Here is a 25273-nt window from a genome sequence, read left to right on the forward strand (position 1 = left end):
TAACAAGTATAGGATAATCAGTACTTCGCACATATACGACCCCAGCACATCGCCTTTTCCTTTTGTTTTATATCCACATCCCAGGACTGCAGAATCTTTTCAGGGATTAGATGTTGCCTCCTGCTTGTCGTCTAACGCTGCCCCCGACACCTACGCCGCACATGAGCGTTGTACCAGTCAGCACTGCTACATATGGAGCAGCAGAGAAGCAGAATCTGCAGGATACAGCATTTTCTTTTAGGCTGGGTTCACACTTGAGCGTTTTACAGCGCGTTCAACGCTTAACACATGAAAATCAATGCTTCCCTATGGCCCTGGTTCTCACTTAAGCGTTTTACAGCGCGTTTGAACGCGCTGAAAAACGCCCTACGCTCAAACAAGTTCTTGAGCTTCTTTGGGGCGTTTTGTCGCGCGTTTGCAGCCATAGAACACTGCTGTCAATCACACAAACGCGCGTAATATGCGCGTTCACCATGGACAAAAACGTGCGACAAAAACGCACGTTAAACACGCATATCAAATTCGCTCAAGTGTGAACCCAGCCTTATTGACTGACTGCAAAGGAACTAATGCCCATTATGTGAAATATTCTTTGTAATTATGTCTTATATTAGACAAGAAGAGCGCAAGTCATTATCCAGACTGAGCCCATTGTCTGGAGAAAACTCCTCCTGTCATTCATTCCTATGGAGAATTACAATATATCATCACCCTGACCGTAAAGCCTACACGACCCATCTCCAAGCCGTACGTCAGCTGATGAGCTGGTGCAATGAAGATGCCTACAGATGCAGATTAGCTGTAACCTTGCCAGAAAGCGCTGTCCTATCGATCCGTTTTCTCACCTGTAGGGCATTCGCAGTAAAACTCGTTGATTTTATCGATGCATCGGCCATTGTGTTGGCAGGGGCTGCTGGCACATTCGTCTGTATTGATCTCGCAGAACTTCCCTTCATAACCTAACAAATTAAAGGGTAAGAGTTCACATAACGAGATCAGAACAAGGGGGGCATGCTGCCAATCATCCTATAACCCCAGATGGGCGCACCTGGCATACAGATACACTGGAACCCTTCAATCTGGTCCAGACAAGTGCCGTCGTTCTGACAGGGGTTGGACAGACACTCATTAATGTCAGTCTGGCAGCGAGGTCCTGTGTAGCCCGGGAGGCAGTTGCACTGGAAAGAGCCCTGCGTGTTGATGCATTTTCCGCCATGCTCACAGGGGTTGGCACCTGTATATTGGAAAGTGGGGTTAATGTGATTTTTCATTAATGTTGAACTTTATGTTGTTATTCATTAATTAAATAGCTCCTTACCAAGAGAACATTCGTCCACATCATGGTTGCAGGCAGGCCCGGTGTAGCCGGAGGGGCAGGTGCAGATGGCCTTGCCGTTCACTGGGTTGGTGTCACAGTTGGAGCCTTTCTTGCAAGGGTTGCTAATACAAGCGTCATCCAGGTGACAAAGAAGACCTGTAACGCAAGAAAGGGAGCACACAAAAAAGATAAAATGGTTGTGAAGAAACAAGCTACAAACGAGAAATCTTCCCAGAATCCTCTTCAGGCGATCTGTCCTCACCTGTGCGGCCATGTGGACACTCGCAGTAGAAGGACGCCACGCGATCATGGCAGGTGGCTCCATTGTTACAAGCAGCGTTGGCACAGTCATCAATGTTCTCGCTGCAGTCCTCTCCGGTCCAGCCGTTGACACAGACACAGTTGTACCCTCCGTGGGTATTGTGGCAGGTGCCTCCATTCTGACAGGCGTTTGGCATCAGCTGGCACTCATCAACATCTTTAGTGCAGTACTGGCCTGTGAGAGGAGAATGATGGGGTTTCTATGTGGCAGCACTCAGACATGAGATGTGTCACCGTGCACACACACATAGCCGTACCTGTCCAGTCCGGAGAACATCGGCAGTTGTAGGTGTTCACTCCATCCACACAGGTGCCTCCATTCCTACACTGGTTTCCCGGACAGTCATCAATATTTTCCTCACAGTTTTGACCAGAAAATCCTACAAAAGGCATAAAATGTATAAAATAAGTCAAAGATAACAGGAAGAATGATTTACAGACTTCTCGTTGTAGATCATATGGGGAGGGCGTTCTTCATGTTACAAGGTTTTCATTGATTTACAAAAAATGTGCGTCCTTAAGGAAATGGATTCATGATGTGAAGGATCAAGATGGTTTCCTCAGCCGTGTGTAGGCGAGACGCTCGGATTGCTCTAGGACTGAGTACATTATGGCACCAGTCCCTGTAGACCCCCAACAAGGGGTCCATCCTCTGGGGTTTGCAGTAGATGGAGGGCAGTCACTCTCAGTTACATGCAATCTGTTGTTTTGTTTGCAAAGTGCAAGAGACATTGAGCAACGAGTAAGATTTGAGCCGTCTGTCACGGCCATCAACGACCAACATGTGGCGAGTTACTCATTAGACAGGCTACTGCCGGCTCCTATCAGGGCTTACAGCACACTGGGCCATAACGCTCACCATTCCTCAGCTATTCCTCCTGTGCACATGTAAGCTCTGCCGACAACTCTGTCCCGTCCCCCGTCCCCCCGACCTCTCTGGCATGTTGTAATACAGCACAGCCGATCCTTCGCTCAACCCAACCTCTGCCATGAAGGTTTGCCGGGACACTCCATACACATTAGATGGTCGCAGACATTCCTCTAATATGTACTGGCAGCTTAACTTTTAAAGCCTGGTTTGGGAATTTTCTCTGTAGAATGCTTGCCCCTGACGTAAAGATTCTGCACCTATTTACTTGAGGTTCTGAAATCTCCTCACTTCACCATTTTCATGATCTTACATCCAGAAGCTGACAATGCATATCAGAGCTGAGGGTCTGTCACAATGTAGCAGTCTAGACCACATTGGCTGAAACAGGTTACCTGTGTTGACACACTGTAACAAACTATCAAGGCAGGAGAGAGCTTTGTATCCAGTTTAGAGATAGTTCAACACTGTAACATACCCTCAGCTGTAGTGAATACATCTGTCTACATTCCATTTCAATGTTTGAAAATATGTTACAAAAAGTCTTACTGTGAGAAAAACAAACTCTTCCGAATAACTGTACGTTTACTGTAGACACAGTGAGGTAAGTGCGGGAGCGATAAATCAGCGGGCAGGTCGGTGAGAGTATATGACCGGTGTGAACCAGGGCCGTGCCATAAATCACTGCGCTCACAATGCATCTGATAACAGCAGAATTTCTACTGCAAACAGCAGCCACCACACAAATGCTTTAGTTCAGCAGCAGGGGCCCGGGGAGGGGCCCCATGCTGGAACTCAACGTGAACAATGGAGAAACAATCCCAGCTTGTGTTTACAATGACAACATTGCCGTTCAGCCGGTGTTCTATCAAAAAACCCTACCCCGTGAAAATACCATACCCCACGTGACTTCCGGTGAAGCGATCAGCTGGAGAAGGGGGTGTGTGCCTCAGCGCAAGCGCACTACCACAAGTGCGCAAGCACACTATCAGCTAGGGATAAGTAGATCTGATGGTTGTTTATCTTCTGAAATCTCTTTACCCTCACACTGGGCACGCGCGGACACAGCGCTTCAGATGCATCGCTGACTGGCTTCGATCAGGCTTCGAGGTTGACGTTTCCTGTTCTAGAACTGTGCGCTCCTCGCGGGGTCAGCATCCGTCTTCTTAGAATCAAACCATGAACAGTGACGCGAGCAAAAGGTTCCTTAGAAAAGTGCAACCAGAACTCACAAGACATGAATGTGCAGCTGCAGCCAAATCCTTCACTTATCACACCTACACCCTGGTCACCTCCATGGCTGCATCCTCAGTTCCTCATTAGCTGTTGGGTTGCACAACTTCACATCTCCTTTGGGCTCCTGTGTCCGTAGGGAGCATGCATCATTGTTTGACAACTGTATATGCAGCTCCAGATGTGACTGGAGTATAGAAAGTGAATGCAATCACAGAGCCAGATGTTCACCTCAAAGCCTTATCACAACTAGAACATTCCCGCCAACTGCTTCCCGACTTCACCTTTAAGGCTTTGGCCAATACACACAAACCCTGGAAACTGGTAATTTTGTAAAAATTCATTGTTACAGGGCAAAAGTTCATAGTGAATGGCCATATCCTTGTATTGTGGAGGGAAGCGAGTGATTGTCAGTGCAACAAACAAACTCTTCCTGCTGCAACACAAGAAATCACAAGGCCAATGCCCACACGTAGTACAGGGGTCTCATGTCATCATCCAGCACTCTACACATAGTCACGGTTTACAGCAAGCTAGAGAATGGACATACCTGGCAGACATGTGCATTCATAGGAGGTGTCATCTGTCTGACGGCAGGTTCCACCGTTTTGGCATGGAGATGGGTTGCAGGGCACGTAGGGGATTTCGCAGTAGTTCCCGGTAAATCTGCTCTTGCACTTGCAGTAAAAGGATCCAAACTTGTTCACGCACATTCCTCTGTTCTTGCAGGGTCTCCGTTTGCATTCGTTAATATCCAACTTGCAGGTTTCTCCATGAAATCCTTCGGGACATTTACAGACGTACTGGGAATCGAAGGGGACGCAGCTTCCACCATTGGCGCATGGGTTGGAGGCACACAGGTCTTCTTTCTGGCACGTGTCACCTGTGAAAATATTACAATACATCAGACGAAAACACTGAGAACATCAGAGTTAATGAAACATAAATCACATGTGTTCCAGCCGTTCTGGACCTGCCATTACTGAGGGTAGAACGGCAGAGGCAGCAGAAATATTTCCAGGAGATGTATATACCTGTCCATCCTGGGGGACATCTGCATTTATAGCTCCACTCATCTGTGGTCAGGTCGCAGGTTCCACCGTTATGACATGGGTTACTGAGACACACATTGTCCTTCCGGGTGATACACCTCAAGTCTTGGTACCCCAGCGGGCAGCTGCAGGTGAAATAAACGCTGTTCCCTCTGATGTCATATTGGCATGATCCACCATTTAAACATGGATTACTGTTGCAGGGATTGGTAAACTGGCACCGCTCACCAATATATGGACTTGGGCATCTGCAAGAAAAAGATCAGGTTCAGGCATGTATGCAGGTTTTGACACAAGGCATCTTCATGTAGTGTCTCTGTTATCAGCTGTTTCAGGCTGGGCACAGTATTTCCCAATGAAGTGTCCCTGCCCCCCATGACAGCTACTTCATGTCATATCTCCAGTGCCGAGACATTTACCTCCGATGTGTGACTGTCATCAGATCTTATCTTCATGTTATTTAAGGCACAATGTAGATCCAAGGATGGAGCTTTGCCAGCAGGACCCCCGTGTATTGCGGCCATGGGATTGACTCAGTGGTTGCTTGTTCTGAATTCACACCCCAGGATTAGTTTAGGAACTTGTGCAATACAGAAAGCTGACTAGATCTGTCCTGCAGTAAAGTTCAGCCTCCAGCATAGGCACGCCCGACCCCTGGAGAATCCCCCACCTCCAAGCGATAATGACTTTAGTGTCTTACGTAAGGAGCATGAAATGGGCATGCAGCGCTGCAGCCCGACGATCAGAGGGGTGCAGCAGATGTGCGACCATGACATCACCACCTGTTACTAGCCCCATGCCCAGCAGAGCCACCTCATGAACTAAACATATTAAAAGGGAGATTTGTTGGAGTGTGCGGGGCCCCTGCAGTCAGGGATAATCGCTTCCAAAGGTTCCCAAAAATCAACAGAGCAAAAACATGATAAACATCAGAGGGGGCTCTGTGTGACCTGGAGGAGGTGGGAAAGGAGCAGTGGAGTATTACTAGACCATCTATATACAGGTCCGTTACCCAGCTAATGGCTAGGTGACCCACTGAACACAGGGTGGACATATGTGGACCTTCATGTAGAACGCAACAGGTCAACTCAACCTACTGGGATCTACTTCACCTACAGTCATGGGACGGATCATCATCAGCGATTCTGTATTTCTTGTCCAACATCTGGAGATTTATGGATATAAATCAAGTCATTATCAGTGCCTGGACTAAATATACAATGAGTGAGCTGAACCACCCAAAGCATAGGGCTTCCGAGAAATGGACAGGCGGCCAGCATCTCCTGCTGCAATGATGAGCCAAGTCATCCATAGACCTTAATGAGCTGCAGACACCCAGCAAATGGGCCAGTTCACATCAGGAAACTATGTGCTGCTGTAAACCAAAAAGGTCCGACCATCTGTGTCTGCTGGAGTGGTGACGACACCTGCCCATCTGTGCCTGGGCCTAGAGGTCGGCCTGCACCATGTATAGATGCCAGCAGGGTTTTCTATATCTGTTATAGCTGGGTAAAACCAATATGGCTGCCGTTCTGTGGTTCACACAGGGATTGTTACTCAGCTTTCCCGGACTGAAAGACAAGTTAAAATCTATCAAAGGATACTGCGTTACCGTGTGTGATGGGACTGAGCGAAATTATAGCAATTAGATAGTAAGCTCCTGGACACTATGGGGCAGATTTATCATTACACTTACATCTTACTGCACTTTTACATACAGTACAGACCAAAAGTTTGGACACACCTTCTCATTCAAAGAGTTTTCTTTATTTTCATGACTATGAAAATTGTAGATTCACACTGAAGGCATCAAAACTATGAATTAACACATGTGGAATTATATACATAACAAACAAGTGTGAAACAACTGAAAATATGTCATATTCTAGGTTCTTCAAAGTAGCCACCTTTTGCTTTGATTACTGCTTTGCACACTCTTGGCATTCTCTTGATGAGCTTCAAGAGGTAGTCCCCTGAAATGGTTTTCACTTCACAGGTGTGCCCTGTCAGGTTTAATAAGTGGGATTTCTTGCCTTATAAATGGGGTTGGGACCATCAGTTGCGTTGAGGAGAAGTCAGGTGGATACACAGCTGATAGTCCTACTGTATAGACTGTTAGAATTTGTATTATGGCAAGAAAAAAGCAGCTAAGTAAAGAAAAACGAGTGTCCATCATTACTTTAAGAAATAAAGGTCAGTCAGTCAGCCGAAAAATTGGGAAAACTTTGAAAGTAAGGGCTATTTGACCATGAAGGAGAGTGATGGGGTGCTGCGCCAGATGACCTGGCCTCCACAGTCACCGGACCTGAACCCAATCGAGATGGTTTGGGGTGAGCTGGACCGCAGAGTGAAGGCAAAAGGGCCAACAAGTGCTAAGCATCTCTGGGAACTCCTTCAAGACTGTTGAAAGACCATTTCAGGGGACTACCTCTTGAAGCTCATCAAGAGAATGCCAAGAGTGTGCAAAGCAGTAATCAAAGCAAAAGGTGGCTACTTTGAAGAACCTAGAATATGACATATTTTCAGTTGTTTCACACTTGTTTGTTATGTATATAATTCCACATGTGTTAATTCATAGTTTTGATGCCTTCATAGTCAAGAAAATAAAGAAAACTCTTTGAATGAGAAGGTGTGTCCAAACTTTTGGTCTGTACTGTATGTCCAACGTCACTTTTGGCTAAGTCAGATTTATTAATGGTCCTTTAATACAAATGTGGTTTGACAGTAGCAGTTTATCCTTCAGTAAACGGCTTTACAAAAGTTGCATGTTCTATTAAAAAGTTGCATAAGATAAGCATGGTCCTCACTGGAGTGAAATTGCGCCATTTTTTGCGACTTTTTAAATTGTCGCAATAGTAAATCTGTCTAGAGACTCATTTACATAAGAAAACACGGCCACTTTCAGAAAATTGGCGAGCATAGCGCAGAGCCAATAAAAGTCGCAAATTTTTGCGCACTTTTAGCAATTGTGCAAAAATTTGCAACTTTTTCACTCCATTATTTTGACTTGAGCTAATGATAACTCTGGCCCTATGTACAGCTTAGTGGAACAATACAGAGATAAATCAAGAATTCTCAAATTTAAGGAAGATTTCAGTAAAAGAAATAAAAAAATAGAACTAAAAAGTAACAAAATAAAACTTTGGGAAAAGTCTGGATTATTTCCTTAATTCCATGCCAGGGACTGCCCTCGTCTGTTTTCCCCGCTCACATTCTCTTTGTTGGGGAATTGTGAGAGAATTTGTTTGGAATCTGAGACATTTCGAGTTAATGAAAAGCATTATCCCGGGCAAAAGGGGTGCAGAGAATAAAAGCAAAGTTAATTAGTGCATCTACCAAGCTGCAAAGAACAGGTGTGCATATTAATGAGAAGGGGCACCTGCCGATGGCGAGTGCTGCCCAATCAATGTGAAGAATGAGCTGGGATTGTGGGTGGCTGTGCTCCCTGCTTCCAGCCGGGGAATGTGGCAGGCCAGAGTAGCGCTCATGAGAGAGGCCATTGTCCTGCAGCCACCGAGGCCAGTTAAGGCATGTGGCCTGTATGAGCACATGCACTCACCTGGAAAGTCCGCCTCACTCCACGCCTTTCCAAGACATTCACAGATGCGTGCTAATATTAATACCCTGCGGCTCTCTCGTGGCTTTGTTCCTCCACATGTCGGCCAGACGCACCTGCAGGGGATGACATTCCAGAAACTGCGCCAACCGCTCGCGGTCAGTAATGACTGGTGATCCTGATGGCAGGATGAAAACCAGCGTGAGAACTACGTAACTCCACGGGAGTGTGGCTACCACATGACTGTCCCGGGCCGCTGACTGTTTATGGACGAGCAGTGGATATGCCGCAGGGAGATTTCTAGCCAATATTGACTACAATCTGGAGAAACTAGCGCACAAAGTGGTCGTGTCCACATCACTGAGGGTTGGCTGGGCCCCAGGTGGTGGGAGGGTGAATTTACTTAGAGTGGCTCAAACACAAGGGATCGGCTTTCCCGAGTAGATGGATTTCCAACACAACACATATTTCTACTGTTGAAGGGACAAGTCCATAAAAGATGTGGGGCCACCACCCATTACAAATACAAAGTACAAATGAGGATGAGAATCCTGAAGCTTTCCAGGACTAAAGGCCTGAGGTGTGAAGACCGCAGGGCTATGGAAATGGCGTGGAGTTTTACTATGGATTTCACTCTTCAGTGTATAAAGCTGAAATCTACAGCAATGTCTGCATGTAACATATGAATCAATGCAGACTCCGCCATGATTTACCGTACCCTGTTGGTCCCAGAAAGGTCGGTGAACTCCAAGCTGATGGTCCTATCCTACATGGATATACTGTAACAAGCACTCAGTATGATTAAGACTTGTTCAGAATGCGTTTTCAGACTCTAGATTTTCTCCATCAGCAGAAGAGCAAAGTAATTGCTGACTTCATATAATACTGGATCGTTCCTATACCCCCCACATAGCTGCCACCAGTAGCGGGGAGGCCAGCGCCACATTACATAGGAAACTTAAACCCAAAGTCAGATGATAAATGTGTGAGGTACCAGCCCCATCAGTTTCAGGATGTCAGAGCTTCTCCTTCAGGTCATTTAGAAAGAAGCACATGACAAATCTCCTGGAGCCTCAGATCTGAGGATATTCATGACAGGATCTACGGAGGACGCGCAGTCACCTGCATGTGACCAAACCGTGATATATGGAAAGTGATCTGGTCCTAGGCGGCTCATGTGAAATCTGGAGACGTCTCACCTAATGTACAACAGAGATGCCAAATACATAGTCAGGAGATCTTGTGTGTGCCCAGCAGTCAGGCAGTAAACCATCGCCGGCAGCTACCAAATTCTTCTTCGTTATTAAAATTAGTTAACAGAGAAGAAAAACCCGAATGAACCCTAATGGTGTCCAATGGATGGCGGTTCTATATTATACACCCACGCAATAGAACTTTCCTCTGCACTTCCAACCAATGGAAATCTGTGATTTGAGTGTAACCCATAGCAACAAAGTAGACGGCTCTACAGGATGTGCTGCATACCGAGGTGACAGGAGGCAGTCCGTCATTTCGCAAAATGCCCAACAAAAGAGGAAGCAGCAATTCTACTTTACTGTAATAAACCAAAAAAGGGTCATTTCTGTTATTAGATCAGCTACATTACAGCCATCTGCCGCACATTTACTGCACTTTAGAACTTCAATAAAACTTGGTATTTGTGCCTCGTGCCGATTGCCCCGCTGCCAAGACTCTCAAGATGGCAGATGTTTCCCCCTGACCTTTCACCCCAGCCTTATTCCAGAGTTCAGGGATTGCAGCCATTGTGTGTGCAGCCATCTGTCGCCTCCTCAATGACAATGGAGCCAGAACAAGGGGAGAAGCCCCAGGCCGGGCCTCAGGGCAGCGTGGGAAACTGACGTAACACTGCAAGCAGAAAATGTCATTAAGGTTCGGGCTCGCTTGTCAGTGGTGTCGACATGCTGCGACTGCATCAGTTGCAAAAAAATCAGCCCTGATAGATTTCACATCAAGTTTTTGTGACTTTTGTGAGTTTAGTGGGAGAAATCTCCATCGACTGGAGGATCGATAGAAGCGCCATTTATCAGGCCATGGCCATATTGTACACATTTGGCCGTCTTCAGTGGTAGCTGCAGATTTGTGGCCATATTTTTCCCGGCATAGTCTCTGCCGCCTCTAGAATAATATTATTATTTTTTTAACAATAATTTTTATCATAATTACATCAACGGTGAACATAGTCTGTGGACGCAGCCATGCGTAAAGGCACATAACGTAAATAACATTCAATTAACATACAATTATTCGATTTCACATTCCGTTATGTGAGAGTATCAGGGCATCCACTTGGATGCTGCAACCTGGTACTTCTGTTTTCAATGATGATTATAAAAAGGTTGCTGCGCATGGGTAAACAACAGACAATGGGGAGACAACAATAACATTAGCAAAAAAGGGGGGGGGGGTGAAATCCCTGGTACACTTGAGTTTGGGTCAAATGTCGGATGTAACAGAGGATAAGGCCAGGAAGGCCCTGATCAGGGAGTATGCGACCTATCTTAGACTATGCTCACCGGCAACGGCAGAGCGTATGTACTGAACAACCACCCAAGCCACCTGTTATGCATAGTTATTCTGTTATACATTGTTGGAGCAAAGACCAGCTCGCAGTGCATGTGGAAATTAACCAGCTGAATCACCTCGGTAATGGAAGGAGTTAGCGCCAATTTGCATTGGCGTGCTATTACCTTTTTGGCGGCATTGAGGATGTGGGCTACAATACATCTAGCTTAGTGTGGGATCTCATTCAATCCAATTCCTAATATAGCCAACTCCGCTTCCAGCACCAACTGACAGATCTGTCATTTCTCGCATCAATTTAGATAAGTCCATCCAAAAACCGCCAACTGACGGGCAGTGCCACCACATGCGTGTCGGAGTACCGATGTTACCACATACTCCAACATAGAGGTGAGTAGCCAGGAATAATGTGGGACAGCCTATTTGGGGTTAAATACCATCTAAGTTGGATTTTCCTACTTTGCTCCGTGTGATTGATACACCTGGAGCATTTCACAGACCAGTGTAAAGCTGCTGTCCAAGAGGATAGAGAGAATTCTTTCCCCAGTTCAGCTTCCCATTTTGACATAAAAGGCTGTTTACCCCCCCTCTTCCTTTAAGGTGAGAGCAGAGTACCACATAGAGAGCCTGGATCTAAGGGTAGCGCCCTCTTTAAGTAATTTGTCTAATGGGTCATTCATATCTAGAGTAGGTTGTGGTGGCACTGTGAGGAGCAGATGACGGATCTGCAGGTACTGATAGAAAAGTGAATTTGGCAAATCAAAGTTAGATTTTGAGACATTACATTCTACAAGAGTTGTCACATAGACATCCCAGGGTGCCTATTCCACAATCCAACCACTTGGAGAGGTTGAGCATAGGAATATGATACTCAAGAACTGTGATTGGGAATGCATTATGATCTAGTTATGTGCGTGCTCTAGATTTATGTAATCGTATCCAAGCTAAGGAAGTGGCCTGCATGGTCTTCAACCTCAGGAAATGAGTAAACAGTTTGAACTCATAAGCCGCTAATAGTGTCTTCAGGGTTTTCCTTTTAGCGAAGTGTTCCTCTATAGAAAGCCATCTATGGGGTATACCCAGGCGCCACCACTCCATCGCCTGATCTAAGAGATTAGCATGATAATAACTATGCAGATCTGGAACTCCTAAACCCCCTAACCGAATAGGAGGGTGTAGCGCCTTTTTTGTGACCCTAGGTCGGGTGCCGTTCCATGTGAAACGTAGCATATCTGCATGTAGCTGCTCAACTATACTATGCGGTATTGTACTGCAAGTGGGATGCAGCAAAATTTATACAAGATCTTTGGTAATATTAGCATCTTGACTGTGTTTATCTTTGCGATACAGGATAACTGCACCTGGGAGTACTTCAGTAATTCGGATCTCAGATTTTTTAAGTTTAAAATAGTCTTCCTAGAGACCGATTGAGTAAGTTCCACTCCTAAATAAGTTAATAAATTCTCATTCCATGTGTATTGAAAATGGTCACAGATGCTATTTTTTTGTGAGGTAGGGACATTAATGGGAAGTACAGTGGTTTAAGAAATATTAAAGGGATTCTGTCACTTTTTTTGGTTATAGAGCTGCGGACATGCACGGCTAGATCGCCGCTAGCATGTCCGCAATATACCGGTCCTATAAGGCTGTGTGCTTTTATTTCGTTTAAAAAATGATTTTAGAGATATGTAAATGAGCCTTGTAAGGTGCCCAAGGGGCTGTACGAACGTTCCTGGTGCCCAGCCACGCCTCCCTGTGAAGGAGCCCAGCACAGGCCTATGTCCTCCGAATCTCCTCCTTTCATCACAGTTAGATTGCCGTAATCTCGCGATGCGTGAGCTCGTGCATGCGCAGTCCAGGATCTCTATTAGGCTTTGTTCACATCACCGTTCTGGCTTTCCGTTCTCCTGCTCCATCTAGGAGCAGGAGAACGGAAAGGACGGAAAAGGCACATAACTGACGCCAAACTGAGTCAAACTGAGCCCTTAGGACCTGATAGATTATAATGGGGTCAAAATTCGATACCCAAAACAACTCTAGAGTGCTCCGAGAAGCTCTAAATGTTTCCAGGTGCAGGGAAGTGATGGAGCAGGACGCGGTCAGACAGCGCCCCTTATCGAGGCCAGATCCCCAATCTTTCGGATGGAAGCCTGTCAGTGATCAGAGGCTGTAACGTTGCAGGAAGGTCAATTCTGTTTCTCACAATTATTGTCAATGAACGGTCAATTTTCTATTCCCAAATGTGATATCCATCTGATGGCCATGAAATTAAGAGAAAAGCTGGTGGCAAACCAGAGCACCAAACACAAAATCAGCTAAAAAATAAAAAATAATAAATCACTTCGATCATGTGGAACCCTGACTAAAGAAAAATGACCTGAAAATTGTTCATAAACTGAGATGCTACTTAAAGGGGTTATCCAACTTCGCCTATTTATACTTACCTGCTGTCAGCGCGCCGTTCACTTCCTGGATTCTGGCTGGGGGTGGGCTTTATCTTGACTGAAGTCTTCTCCCGGCCGGGCCGCGCGCTGAACTGAACGTGCACGCCGCTCATGGCTCTGTACTATTCTGGCAGGAAGAAGTCACCATCCACATGCGCGGCAGCGTGCGCGTTCAGGACAGCGAGCGGCCCGGCCGAGAGAAAAGGAGGAGTCTTCTGCGCAAGCACGGCCCCCGGGATTCTGGAGAAGAGCGGTGGCTGTAACCAGGGGAGACCGAATGACAACAACGAGGTAAGTGGGGATGAATTTTATCCTAAATGGTGGGAATTTGTTAATCAAATATATTTACAAAAATGATGACTGTCAAATCATTAACAGATTTAACAGTGATCATTATGATGGGATAACCCCTTTAAGACAACAATTATTTCCTGACAGCCCAAAAACAACAAATTAGTTCCTGACAAACTCCGTTATTAAGACAAGATGCACAATTAAGTGAAGGAGCACCTGGCAAAACTCAAAATTGGGTTTGTGCTGATTGACAGCAGGTTTTATTCGTCCATTCACTACCAAACACTTTCTAAGTAAGTTTGCATCTTCTAGATACACATGGTAAGGACTTGTGCACATGATCATTGTCCGTTTTGCTATTCGCAAAACACGGATACAGGCCGCGTGTATTCTGTATTTTGCTGAACGGAACTGCCAGCCCCTAATAGAACAGTCCTATCCTTGTCCGTAATGCGTAGGTGCTCATTTTTTTTTGCATAACTGCTATGTGGACGTACGGACATGGAATGCACACAGGGTCATTTCCGACCCATTGAAGTGAATGGTTCCGCATACGGAACACCACAAAACGGAACGGACATGGAAAAAATATACGTTCGTGTGCATGAGCCCTAATATTGAGCTACACAAGCATCAAGACAGACGGAAAACCAGACCAGTCGGTGGCCCCGTATCATCAATAGATGGAGCCTCCACAGCTCCCTGCCCACAGCGTGGGGACAATTCTCAGAACACCTGCCCCCAAAAACCACAGATGATCAGTTTAACCCTCGGAGCTGCCCATGTCCTGCCCCTTCGCAGCTGACGGATCTCCACCTGGATGGGAGTTTCAAGTGGTTTTCCTACATCTGTTCCAGGAATCTGTAACTCGTTGCTAAACAGACATCGCTGCAAATTTGGGTAACACGATCAGATTATTAACCCTGAAAACAAGTAATAACCAACCACAGAGACTGAAGATTAGAGATAATAACCCGTAGTACAGAACCTCACAGGGGATGTCTCTCCGCGACAGAGCCCGCACATCAAGAGTCCAGTCATTGTACACCACAACTCCCAACATCTACAATAAATGATAAAAAGGCACGGGGGGGGGCATATCTACAGAATATGACTGATTTTGCAAAGGCCGGGTTCAGTGTCCGGGGCGATCCCTTGCGCCTTGGGAGGTTTCTACGAAATATGTCCCTCTTATAGAGCAAGTAAACGTGACGCCAGTTGCGGTTAAGCAACGGGAACATGGAGTCCCCTTTGTAGATGGTAGTGTTGGTACCCAGCGTAGGAAGGCCAGAGTGGTGTTAAATAGGCCACAATATCCCTAGAGATGTTGTGTAGCACTTTGTCACAGTGCTCCTTACCTGGATACGGTTGGATCCCAGAGGTGGTCGGCCGAAGCAGCGCAAAAGGGGTAGTTAAATTGGATAGTGTAGAAATAAAGATGAGTCCAGACATGGTTATATGGAAGTTCAACAGTTGCTTTACTTTGCAAAAACGATAATCCAAACAATCCACAGAACTTGTCATAGTTCCCAACAAGTTTTAGCAGGACTTTGGCAGGCAAACAACTTCTGCAAAACAAACTTCTCTCTGCTGAATCTGTAGTGTACTCACTAAGCTCTGCTATGTCAGCAATATTAAATAGGAATGCTTTCCTTCTTGCTTGATGCTGTTGTTCCGAGTGTCTCCCACTGTGATCCTAGGAACTTTTTGTCCTGGCTGGCTTTGAGGGGGAGCTCAGTCCCACCAGGGACGACCATCTGCTTCTCCCTACAGCACGGGGTACAAGAACCAACTGGTTCCACTAAGATTGTACTTGCTCCTCAGAGGAGAGTATATCAGAGTTGGAAAGCCAGGCTCCACCTTCTGTAAAGTAGCACTGCCAAGTCTGCTGCCACCCGCTGGGGAACCAGGTTATTACACGAACAATACAAATGCATAAGAAAGAAATGCACACTGTGGAGGACCTGGAATAAAATCCATAAGATGACATGGTTATTGCATATACAGACATAAGCAGGGTGTTGGAGTGGTAATGCCACTTGGGGGTGTTACATTTTCACTTCTTCATCAAATCTCCACAAGCTGTGGGGCCTGCAGGGAGCGTAGGGCATCACCTCCCTAGTGACATTTCTTAGGATCCCTGACCCCAGTGATGAAGATGATGGATGAAGTCTTTAGGATTCCAGGCCCCTGAGCCGTGTCTGCATCAACAACCTCCCAGTGGCCAAGACAATAGGAGGGAATTTCTTTACCAGGATCCGGGGAGACCCAACCAGCGAGGCTCCACCAATGTGACCAGACTAGTCTACAAGCTTTTTGCTGCCTTGTCCTAGATTTTTTCTTTTTAGACAATTTGCATATTGTGACCCAGAATTCACTTCATCTGCCATCATGCATGTTATATGTCACGCTCTGGACTTGCGTGTTTATAGCTATGTCCTGTCACTGGGCACCTGTTGAACGTGAAGTAGAAGCGCCCTGCACCATTAGGCTGAGTTCACACGGGCGAGATTTCCGCGCGGGTGCAATGCGGTAGGTGAACGCATTGCACCCGCACTGAATCTGGACCCATTCATTTCTATGGGGCTGTTCACATGAGCGGTGATTTTCACACATCACTTGTGCGTTGCGTGAAAATCGCAGCATGCTCTATATTCTGCGTTTTTCATGCAACGCAGGCCCCATAGAAGTGAATGGTGTTGCGTGAAAATCATCCAGTGCGGATGCGGTGTGATTTTCACGCACGGTTGCTAGGAGACGATCGGGAAGGAGACCCGATCATTATTATTTTCCCTTATAACATGGTTATAAGGGAAAATAATAGCATTCTGAATACAGAATGCATAGTAAAATAGCGCTGGAGGGGTTAAAAAAAATAATAATTTAACTCACCTTAGTCCACTTGATCGCGCTGCCCGGCTTCTCGTCTGTCTCCTTTGTTGAACAGGACCTGTGGTGAGCATTCATTACAGGAACAGGACCTGTGGTGACGTCACTCCAGTCATCACATGATCCATCACATGATCTTTTACCATGGTGATGGATCATGTGATGGATCATGTGATCACCGGAGTGACATCACCACAGGTCCTGTTCCTGTAATGAATGCTCACCACAGGTCCTGTTCCTGTAATGAATGCTCACCACAGGTCCTGTTCCTGTAATGAATGCTCACCACAGGTCCTGTTCAACAAAGGAGACCGACGAGAAGCCGGGCAGCACAATCAAGTGGACTAAGGTGAGTTAAAAAATTTTATTTATTTTTTTTAACCCCTCCAGCGCTATTTTACTATGCATTCTGTATTCAGAATGCTATTATTTTCCTTTATAACCATGTTATAAGGGAAAATAATACAATCTACAGAACACCGATCCCAAGCCCGAACTTCTGTGAAGAAGTTCGGGTTTGGGTACCAAACCTGCGTGATTTTTCTTACGCGAGTGCAAAACGCATTACAATGTTTTGCACTCGCGCGGAAAAATTGCGCGTGTTCCCGCAACGCACCCGCCCATTTTCCCGCAACGCCCGTGTGAACTCAGCCTTAATCTCCACACTTTAAATTTATGAGGTGGCGGAATAATAGATGTGTGACCTCTGCCGCTCTCCTTATAACCTCTGCACAGCCTTGGGGTGTATTGGCATCCAGTGAGCTGTGAATCTCCCAACTCTGTATGGACATACCCCCACCAGGCAGGAAATGCAAGGAATATTAAACACGCTGGACATGGGAACCCCAGGGCAGGGGGCGTACCATTAAACTCCAGGAATGGTAGTAAGTCGGGCATGGCGGAGAGCCTGCGCTTACACCTCCTGGCAGGGCAGCCTATACACTCAGGTACACCGGCCGGGCACAGATCACCTACATCACCAGCTCATTACCCACCACGTCTGCACCCTGGCACATTGTAATAAACAATACCCGAAGCAGGAAAGATCAATGGACCTTTCCAAATGGTGTGAAACAGCATCACTGATGGTGCTGCCACATAATGTGGCGGTCTCTGTGGCAAGTGGCCATGGGTACAGCTGCGGTAAGAACGTCCGTCACCCACCACAGGTTAGGACTTCCCCGTAAACCCTAGGGTCTTTTTTTTTTATCAGTGTTGCCCGAACGTCCTCCTTAGGGCTCATTCAGACGGCCGTTTGCAGATCCGTTTTTTTGTGGATTAGATGCAGACCTATTCACTCCTATGGGTCCCTTTTCTTCCGTTCTACATCTCCGCAAAACAAATAAAACATGTCCTATACTTGTCAGTGAAAATCAGGACGTGACAACTGATTAGTGGCTTACGTTCCACCCTTTTAAATATAAATCACTGGCCAAAGGAACGTTGTGAAGGAATAAGTAAAACTACGTCTTTATTTCAATTTGATTAAAATATGAACTGGGGAAAGAACTCTAACCTAATATAAAAAACCTCCCAATTGACAAACATATGTCCACACCAATGCAGGTGGCAGATGATGCAGCACCAGCTGGTCGAATGCAGTTGTGCAAGACCCAGCCTGCCCTGTCGCTCAGGTGTGAACACAGGTCAATTTGGGAACTGCGTGAGTGGACTACTTACAACCGTGTGTTGGTCCACAAATATATCCACAACAGTGCGACACTGGGCAGTGATACCGCTCAATGGTCCCGAGCAGTATCAACCACTACCGTGCACAAAAGGCAGGTGTATTCGCCGTGGTATATATCGAAACCATTGCCAATGCTCTCCGATCCGGCTGTGCCACTAATAGCTTGCCCTAGAAATATATTAACCCATTGATAAACATCTGCCCATGCAAGCAGTTAAAATTGTGATCAAGAGCACATGCCCACTATGACGTGTGGTGCAAATGCTGTCATCCACTGCCGCATGAGCACGAATCAAGAGGAACTAGGCAGCCCTATGACACTTATCAGGGGCGTAACTATAGGGGAAGCAGAGGAAGCGGCTGCTTTGGGGCCCTGACCCCGAAGGGGCCCATCCAGGAGGAGGAGAGCTAAAAGATTTGGTCAGGGCCCCCTCAACAGTATTACACAATGAAATTATATACAGTGACAGTATAGACAGTGTATAAAAAGGATGGAACAGCAGCCGGGCCTAGTCTGAGAGAGCGATCTTTACTAGCCACAGGAATTGGGCGGCATGAAAGGGGTTGCGAAAAAATTACTGGGGGAGGGGGGTCCCATTCAAAAATTTACTGTGGGGCCCAGTCATTTCTAGCTACGCTACTGACACTATTGATGCCTGGATGTGAACATACTGTTTGATAAACATCTGCCCACACTCATCAGAGGGCTGAACCTGCAGACCACTACTGCAGTGCGAGCAAACAGACTGGACCTGGCTGTGTGTAACATCAGTTTGTCCCCGCTAACAGCTCTACGCTTTTCGCCATTATTAGGCTCATCAGGAGCAGATTAGAAGTGGTTTTGCACAGATCCTTCCCCCTGACGCCATTGTGGATTTCCCTGGATACAAGTTCTCGTTCAGTCTCTAAAAGTTTAATTATTTTATTTTTTCCCCTTTGCAAAACTTTTCCTTTATGGTCCTCGGGATGGGGGTGGGGAACGGTACCAACCCCCAACCCAAGAATAAAAAGTGGCAGCAGTGCATTCTGGGCCAGCGCGTGATCAGTCACACAATGATAATCTGCATCTTGGAATAATGTTGCTTTTTTCAATGAAAAGAAAACAAGATTTACAGTGTCAAGCGTCCGTGTGGCTTCAGTGCCGAGGAAGGGAGGTGGTCTGTATTCATGAGGGGCTCACAACGGAGGGGCCGCCTGACTGCCTGCCTATTGTTCAGCAGGATCATTCTGGGAGCGAGCTGCCAACATTGCCAGGAAATGTCTAAATCCTCAGTGCTGTTCCCGACTATCTGGGCAAGTGAATCCAAGGTGTAGCCCCCCCCCCCAATAACATTGACCCTAAAATCATCAGCAGGGTCACGTATGGGTCACATCCAGTAATGATTTCCGCACTTCACCTCACTCCTCCTATTAACAGGAAGCATTACGCTGGGTCCAGGATAACACGCTGGGGCAACTTACCTGCACTCTGTCCTGCCAGCCTCACATCTTCCGTTATTCAGGCACGTTTCCCCCGGCTGCGTACACCGTAAACCTGCAATAAGTGACACCGCCATTAACCTTCCAGCAATGAAGAGAACAGACTGACAGATACACTGAAACAATGGCCACCCGTTATACCATTTATTGGGAATGATAATGGGGTGGTCCTAGCTCCCCCAGCTGCTACAAGTGCCCCCCATTAGGAGCGTCGCCTGAAGGGTGGTAACTTTATAGTCATGTGTCCTGGACAACGACTGATGGCAGCAATGAGACCAGCATCCCTGTTGTTCTGGGGCCCCCGACACTGGGCCCCATCCTGTGGACCTCCATCACCTGTGCAGATTGCTGACAAGTTTATGTTGATTCCTGCACTGAACACAATGTACAAAGGAAAATGCCCTTCACACTAAGCTGGTGTAGATGGGGGAGGGGGCAATGGCCACTGGTGGTTTACAGCCTCTGTGACCACAACACTCAGCAAGCTTAGCCATTGGAAGCATGCTGGGAGTTGTAGTGGCAACTACTCACTCTTTACTGCCCCAAACCCAAACCCTGGAGATCTAAGAGGAAAAGTTTCAGAAGTTGAAGCAGAGATCTCCAGGGTCATTCCTCTGCTTTATTACTGATGGAAAAACCTATAAAAATAACTACCAGACCGCATGAAAAAAAATTAATATTTTATTAGACACAATTCATAAAATAATTTACAATAAAAAAAGTGCAGGGACAAAGCGACATCAACCAGAGAAAAGGCACAATGGTATAAATCCATACTACTCCACCATTGAGTAAAAAAATATAAAGTGCAAATGCAAACAGTGTTATAGATGACAAATGCAGAATCAATTACCCATATTGTGCCTCCTCCGGGATGGCGCCAAACCTGACGCGCATTTCGGCGAACCTTCGTCTGGGGGTGGCGTCATTACTGCAGGACACTTAATAAATACTCCCACCAACCAATCCTAACGCTCATTGCAAATGCAAACAGCATCATTGTACACACCTGGACTATATAAACAAATGTAAAGCGGGCCGCAGCTATGTGACAAAATCAGTCACGTGATCCTTGTCTGGTCACGTGATGCAGCCGGCAGATCCAGCGATAATTATGGGGACACATGTCAGCGGCACCTAGAGAATAATAGCGCATGCGCAGGCCTGGCATGACAGCGCACAAAAATAAGAAAAATAATATATAACGCACTTAATGTGAATGGTGAACCAACATAATTATATAAAAGTGCAATTATCAGCAAAAATACATAAGTGACATCAATCACATGATAAGGTGTGGAAAAAAATACATACAAGTGTAAATCAAAAAACATGATCAAATATGTGAATAAATACAAATCACAATGAAAAATGTAATTGATGTGAACGTGAATTCATATGGTAATATGAAAAAAATACAAAAACATTAATGAAAGTTGAATATGATGTGAGTGAAAATGTGTGAAAAAAAAAAGTGCTATTTAATTATCTTTAGGTCCAGCAACATATTGCAAACGAGCCTGAAAAGTGTATAAGAGGTGGTTAATTACATGCAATGACAACACTGATTAATTAGATAGTAAATAAATACAAATAACAATTCATGATTAAAAACAATGACATATGCTGACCCGGGAGAAGCCTATAGAAAAGACGAAAAGCCAGAGGACTCATTAACTCCATTTGGACGCAATGTGTTAAATTTCCAAAACCATTTACATTCCAATTGAGCAAGTTTCTTTGAGATATCTCCACAAGCATTTTTTGGTATGCAATCTATTCCCCGGGCCTTCAAACCCCTGGGATCACAGGCTTGATACATTTTGAAAGGTCTGGCAACAGGTTTCAAATTAGTTATATCCCTTTCATTAAGGGCAGCCGAAATGTCAGGAACATGCTCACGTACCCTGACCTTCAGCTCCCTCATGGTAAGGCCCACGTACACTTTTGGGACATTGGCATTTTGCATAGTAAACCACTGCTGTACTAGAGCAGGTCAGCCGATGTGTAATTTGAAAAACCTTCTCACCAGTAGCATCACAAAACTCAGAGGCCCTTTACATATGAGTACATCCCATACATCTCCCACAAGGGACAAAGCCCCATTTAGGTTTTCCTATCCCTGGAAAAGTTGAAGTAACCAGTTTGGTATAAAGGCTTTTTACCAAATGATCTTTCAAATTTCTGGATCTTCATGCTACTACTGAAGGGCCCGATGTAGCATATCTTGCAACAATTGGATCCGTCAATAATACTGGCCTTCATCTCAAACCATCTAGATTAGTTAGATTAATTAATTAGTGTTAAATCTCACTTTATCATCTATGGGGTTTTTTTGTCTTGAAAAAGAGGAGATCAGAACGAGAACAAGATTTTGCCCTCCTATAGGCATCTTTGATGGATCGTTGACTACATCCACGATTGGAGAAGCGCTGTTTCAAATCACTTGCATATTCTTCAAAGTTGTAATGGGTGGAACATACCCTACGTCCTTTAAGGAATTGTCCAATTGGAATTGATCTAATCATCTGTGGAGGATAGGACAAGGAAGCGTGTACATAAAAAAAAAAAAAAAAAAAAAAAGGGAGTTCACACAAGTTGGCTTCCTAAATGGCTTCACCCATCCGGACCTGTAAATCCAGAAAATCAATAATGTCCTTATCAAATTTATACGTCAATCTTATATTCTTATTGTTCTGGTTCAACAATCTAAACAATTCATGCAAGTCATAAGTGCCCCCCTGCCAGATCATAAACACATCGATGTACCGCACCCAAAAAACAGCACGGTCCATCAATGCGTGTTGATCTGACAGGAAGAGGTCCCTCTCCCACAGCCCCAGGAAGAGATTAGCATACTAGGGTGCACAAGGCGCCCCCATCGCAGTCCACTGGAGTTGTAGGTAGAAGGACCCCTTAAAAATAAAAATAAATTATGTGTCAAAACAAAACCCAGTAGGTCCACTAGGAATGTCCTTTTTCGTTCGTGTACATTCTCCCTCTCAAAAAACAATTCTACCGCCTGAATGCCATCCTGATGCCTAATGCTGGTATAGAGGGATTCGACATCACATGTCACCAGATACATATCCTCATCCAAATGGATCCCATCAATTCTTCGCAGAAAATCTGCAGTATCCTGTATATATGATGGAAGATTGGCCACTATACTCTTTAATTGTGAATCCAAATATCGCCCCACCTTCTCAGTCAGGCTACCACTACCAGAAATAATGGGCCTACCTGGAGGTACTCTTTTGTTCTTATAAATCTTCGGTAGAAGATATAATGTTGGTATAGTAGGTTCTTTCACAATATCCCTTCAAATGAATGCAGCTGGTTAAAAGTTAATCTTTTATAGCATTTCTTATTTTTAAATTGTTTGTATACCTCCTTTTTCGTATAGTGAATGGGGCCCAGACTATCATGTTGCCCGCCTTATTTGAAGGTTTAAAATACTACGTCAGAATGCTTGGATAGATTTTTCAAGCGAGAAAGAGGTGGAAACTTTTTCGACTTACATTTACGTGATGGTGGAATCTCATCTCTTTCTTGTTCATTTTCATCCAATAATTCCTCCAACGTCCGCACAGCTTCTTGTTCTTCTTTAGTGGTACAAATATCAGTGTCCCCCTCTTTATAATGCCACTTTTTATGAAGTATTGAGCGGGCGAAGATATGCAAATCCTTCACCGCTGTAAAATGATCAAAAGAGGCACAAGGGGAGAAGGTAAGACCCTTTTCCAAAACTGATATATCCACCGAGGACAACACATGCTGAGAAAGGTTAATTACCTTCAAATTGTCATGTTGTGTATCTCCTTTCTTCTCCAGGAAGTTGCTCCTCTTCCTATTAAATATGACACCAGGGGTCTCATTTTTGAGGAAGTAGATCTTGTCTTCCTTCCTGTGGATTCCGAATGGTCAGAGATGAAATGGAGGATGTACGGTTACGAGATGAAGTACCCTCTTTCCTTGATGGCATCCTATCCTTACGTCTCCATTTATATATCGTCTTAGATTGGAAATCATTATAATCACGGATACATTTCTTTGCCTTTACATCCTGAATTTCTCTTTCTCAAAGTTCTTATTGAGTGTTTCATCAAACGACATAAGTGTTTCTTGACTACATTTCTGTCTCAGGACAGTTTGTACTTTCTCGATCTCAATATCTAGTGTATCCAAAGTTGTTGTATAATGATGAATCAGGAGCGCCATGAATCTATTGGCTGCCTCATTGCAAATCTCCTCCCATCATCCCAAAAATAGTTTGTCCTCTATATCAAAGCAGGGAAATATCTGTATCCTCAAACCTCTTGGAATCTAACCCTTCTTGAGGTACCTCTCAAAAAATGCTCTATTCCACCAAGTCTTGGTTCGTTTGTGTAACAAATTACTCAAGGTGGCCTGCGTCTCCCGGGTCAGCAACTCCTCCTGCACCAGCTTTATTAAACATAACATCAAGTGACGAAAGCCAGGATTGTTCTCTGGCTTTATGATCCATCCTTTTAGCGGAAGGCAAATCTGTAAAGACAACAGAATATTGAAAACTATACCAAAACAATGGCCTGACACTGCTAAATAATTGCCAATTATATCTAACTCTACGCATGCCTATCGTATAACTTAAATGGAAACACCTATAAAAAGAACTACCAGACCGCATGAAAAAAATAACAATATTTTATTAGACACAATTCATAAAATAATTTACAATAAAACAAGTGCAGGGACAAAGCGACATCGACCAGAGGAAAGGCACAATGGTATCAATCCATACTGCTCCACCATTGAGTAAGAAAATATAAAGTGCAAATGCAAACAGTGTTATAGATGACAAAGGCAGAATCAATTACCCATATTGTACCTCCTCCAGGATGGCGCCAACCCCGACGCGCGTTTCGGTGAACCTTCATCTGGGGGTGGCGTCATCACTGCAGGACACAAAATAAATACTCCCACTGACCAATCCTAGCGCTCATTGCAAACAGCATCGATGTACACACCTGGACTATATAAAACAAATCAAAAACATGATTAAAAACACACATACAGTTGATGCCAAGGACAGGGTAGGGGGAACAGGGAAGGAGAAAACAAGCGCCACCCTGGATGAACGCACTGGTCTCACAGTACATACAGCAATAATGGTAGGGTCATGAGAGAAATATGTATATAAGGTACAATGACCAACTCATAAATCTGGTGTAACAGGGTATATGTTAAATGGTATAAGGTAAGTGAAGATCAGTAAGAAAACCAACCATGGCTGTAGTGTATGGTGTGCTGACCAAAATGATAATGCAAAAATTGTATAGGATCAGCAAAGCAATGAATAGAAGCCAAGTGAGGAATCTCAATATCGGCAGCACAGAGCCATGGGAGGGAGACAAAGATCTAAAGCTTACCTAAGGTGGACCAAGTGCGGACAAAAGAACCAGGATGGCGCTACCCCAACGCGCGTTGGGGTAGCGCCATCCTGGTTCTTTTGTCCGCACTTGGTCCACCTTAGGCTTGGTCCACCTTAGGCTGCGGCTCCACACACCACTCCCATACTGTTCTGCACCGGGCAGGAGTCCACGTCC

The 25273-nt window shown here is 45.2% G+C and overlaps 1 long non-coding RNA gene and 1 pseudogene across 1 annotated transcript; one reads left to right on the forward strand and one right to left on the reverse strand.

Moving 5' to 3' along the window:
- Positions 1–25273, reverse strand: part of LOC121005970 — a 75236-nt pseudogene that overhangs the window by 41967 nt on the left and 7996 nt on the right.
- Positions 8161–11781, forward strand: LOC121005984. The gene is made up of 2 exons (XR_005779999.1): positions 8161–11489; positions 11528–11781. It is a non-coding gene; the product is annotated as an uncharacterized LOC121005984 (long non-coding RNA).

Source organism: Bufo bufo, chromosome 1 (assembly GCF_905171765.1).
Source record: "Bufo bufo chromosome 1, aBufBuf1.1, whole genome shotgun sequence".
NCBI lineage: Eukaryota > Metazoa > Chordata > Amphibia > Anura > Bufonidae > Bufo > Bufo bufo.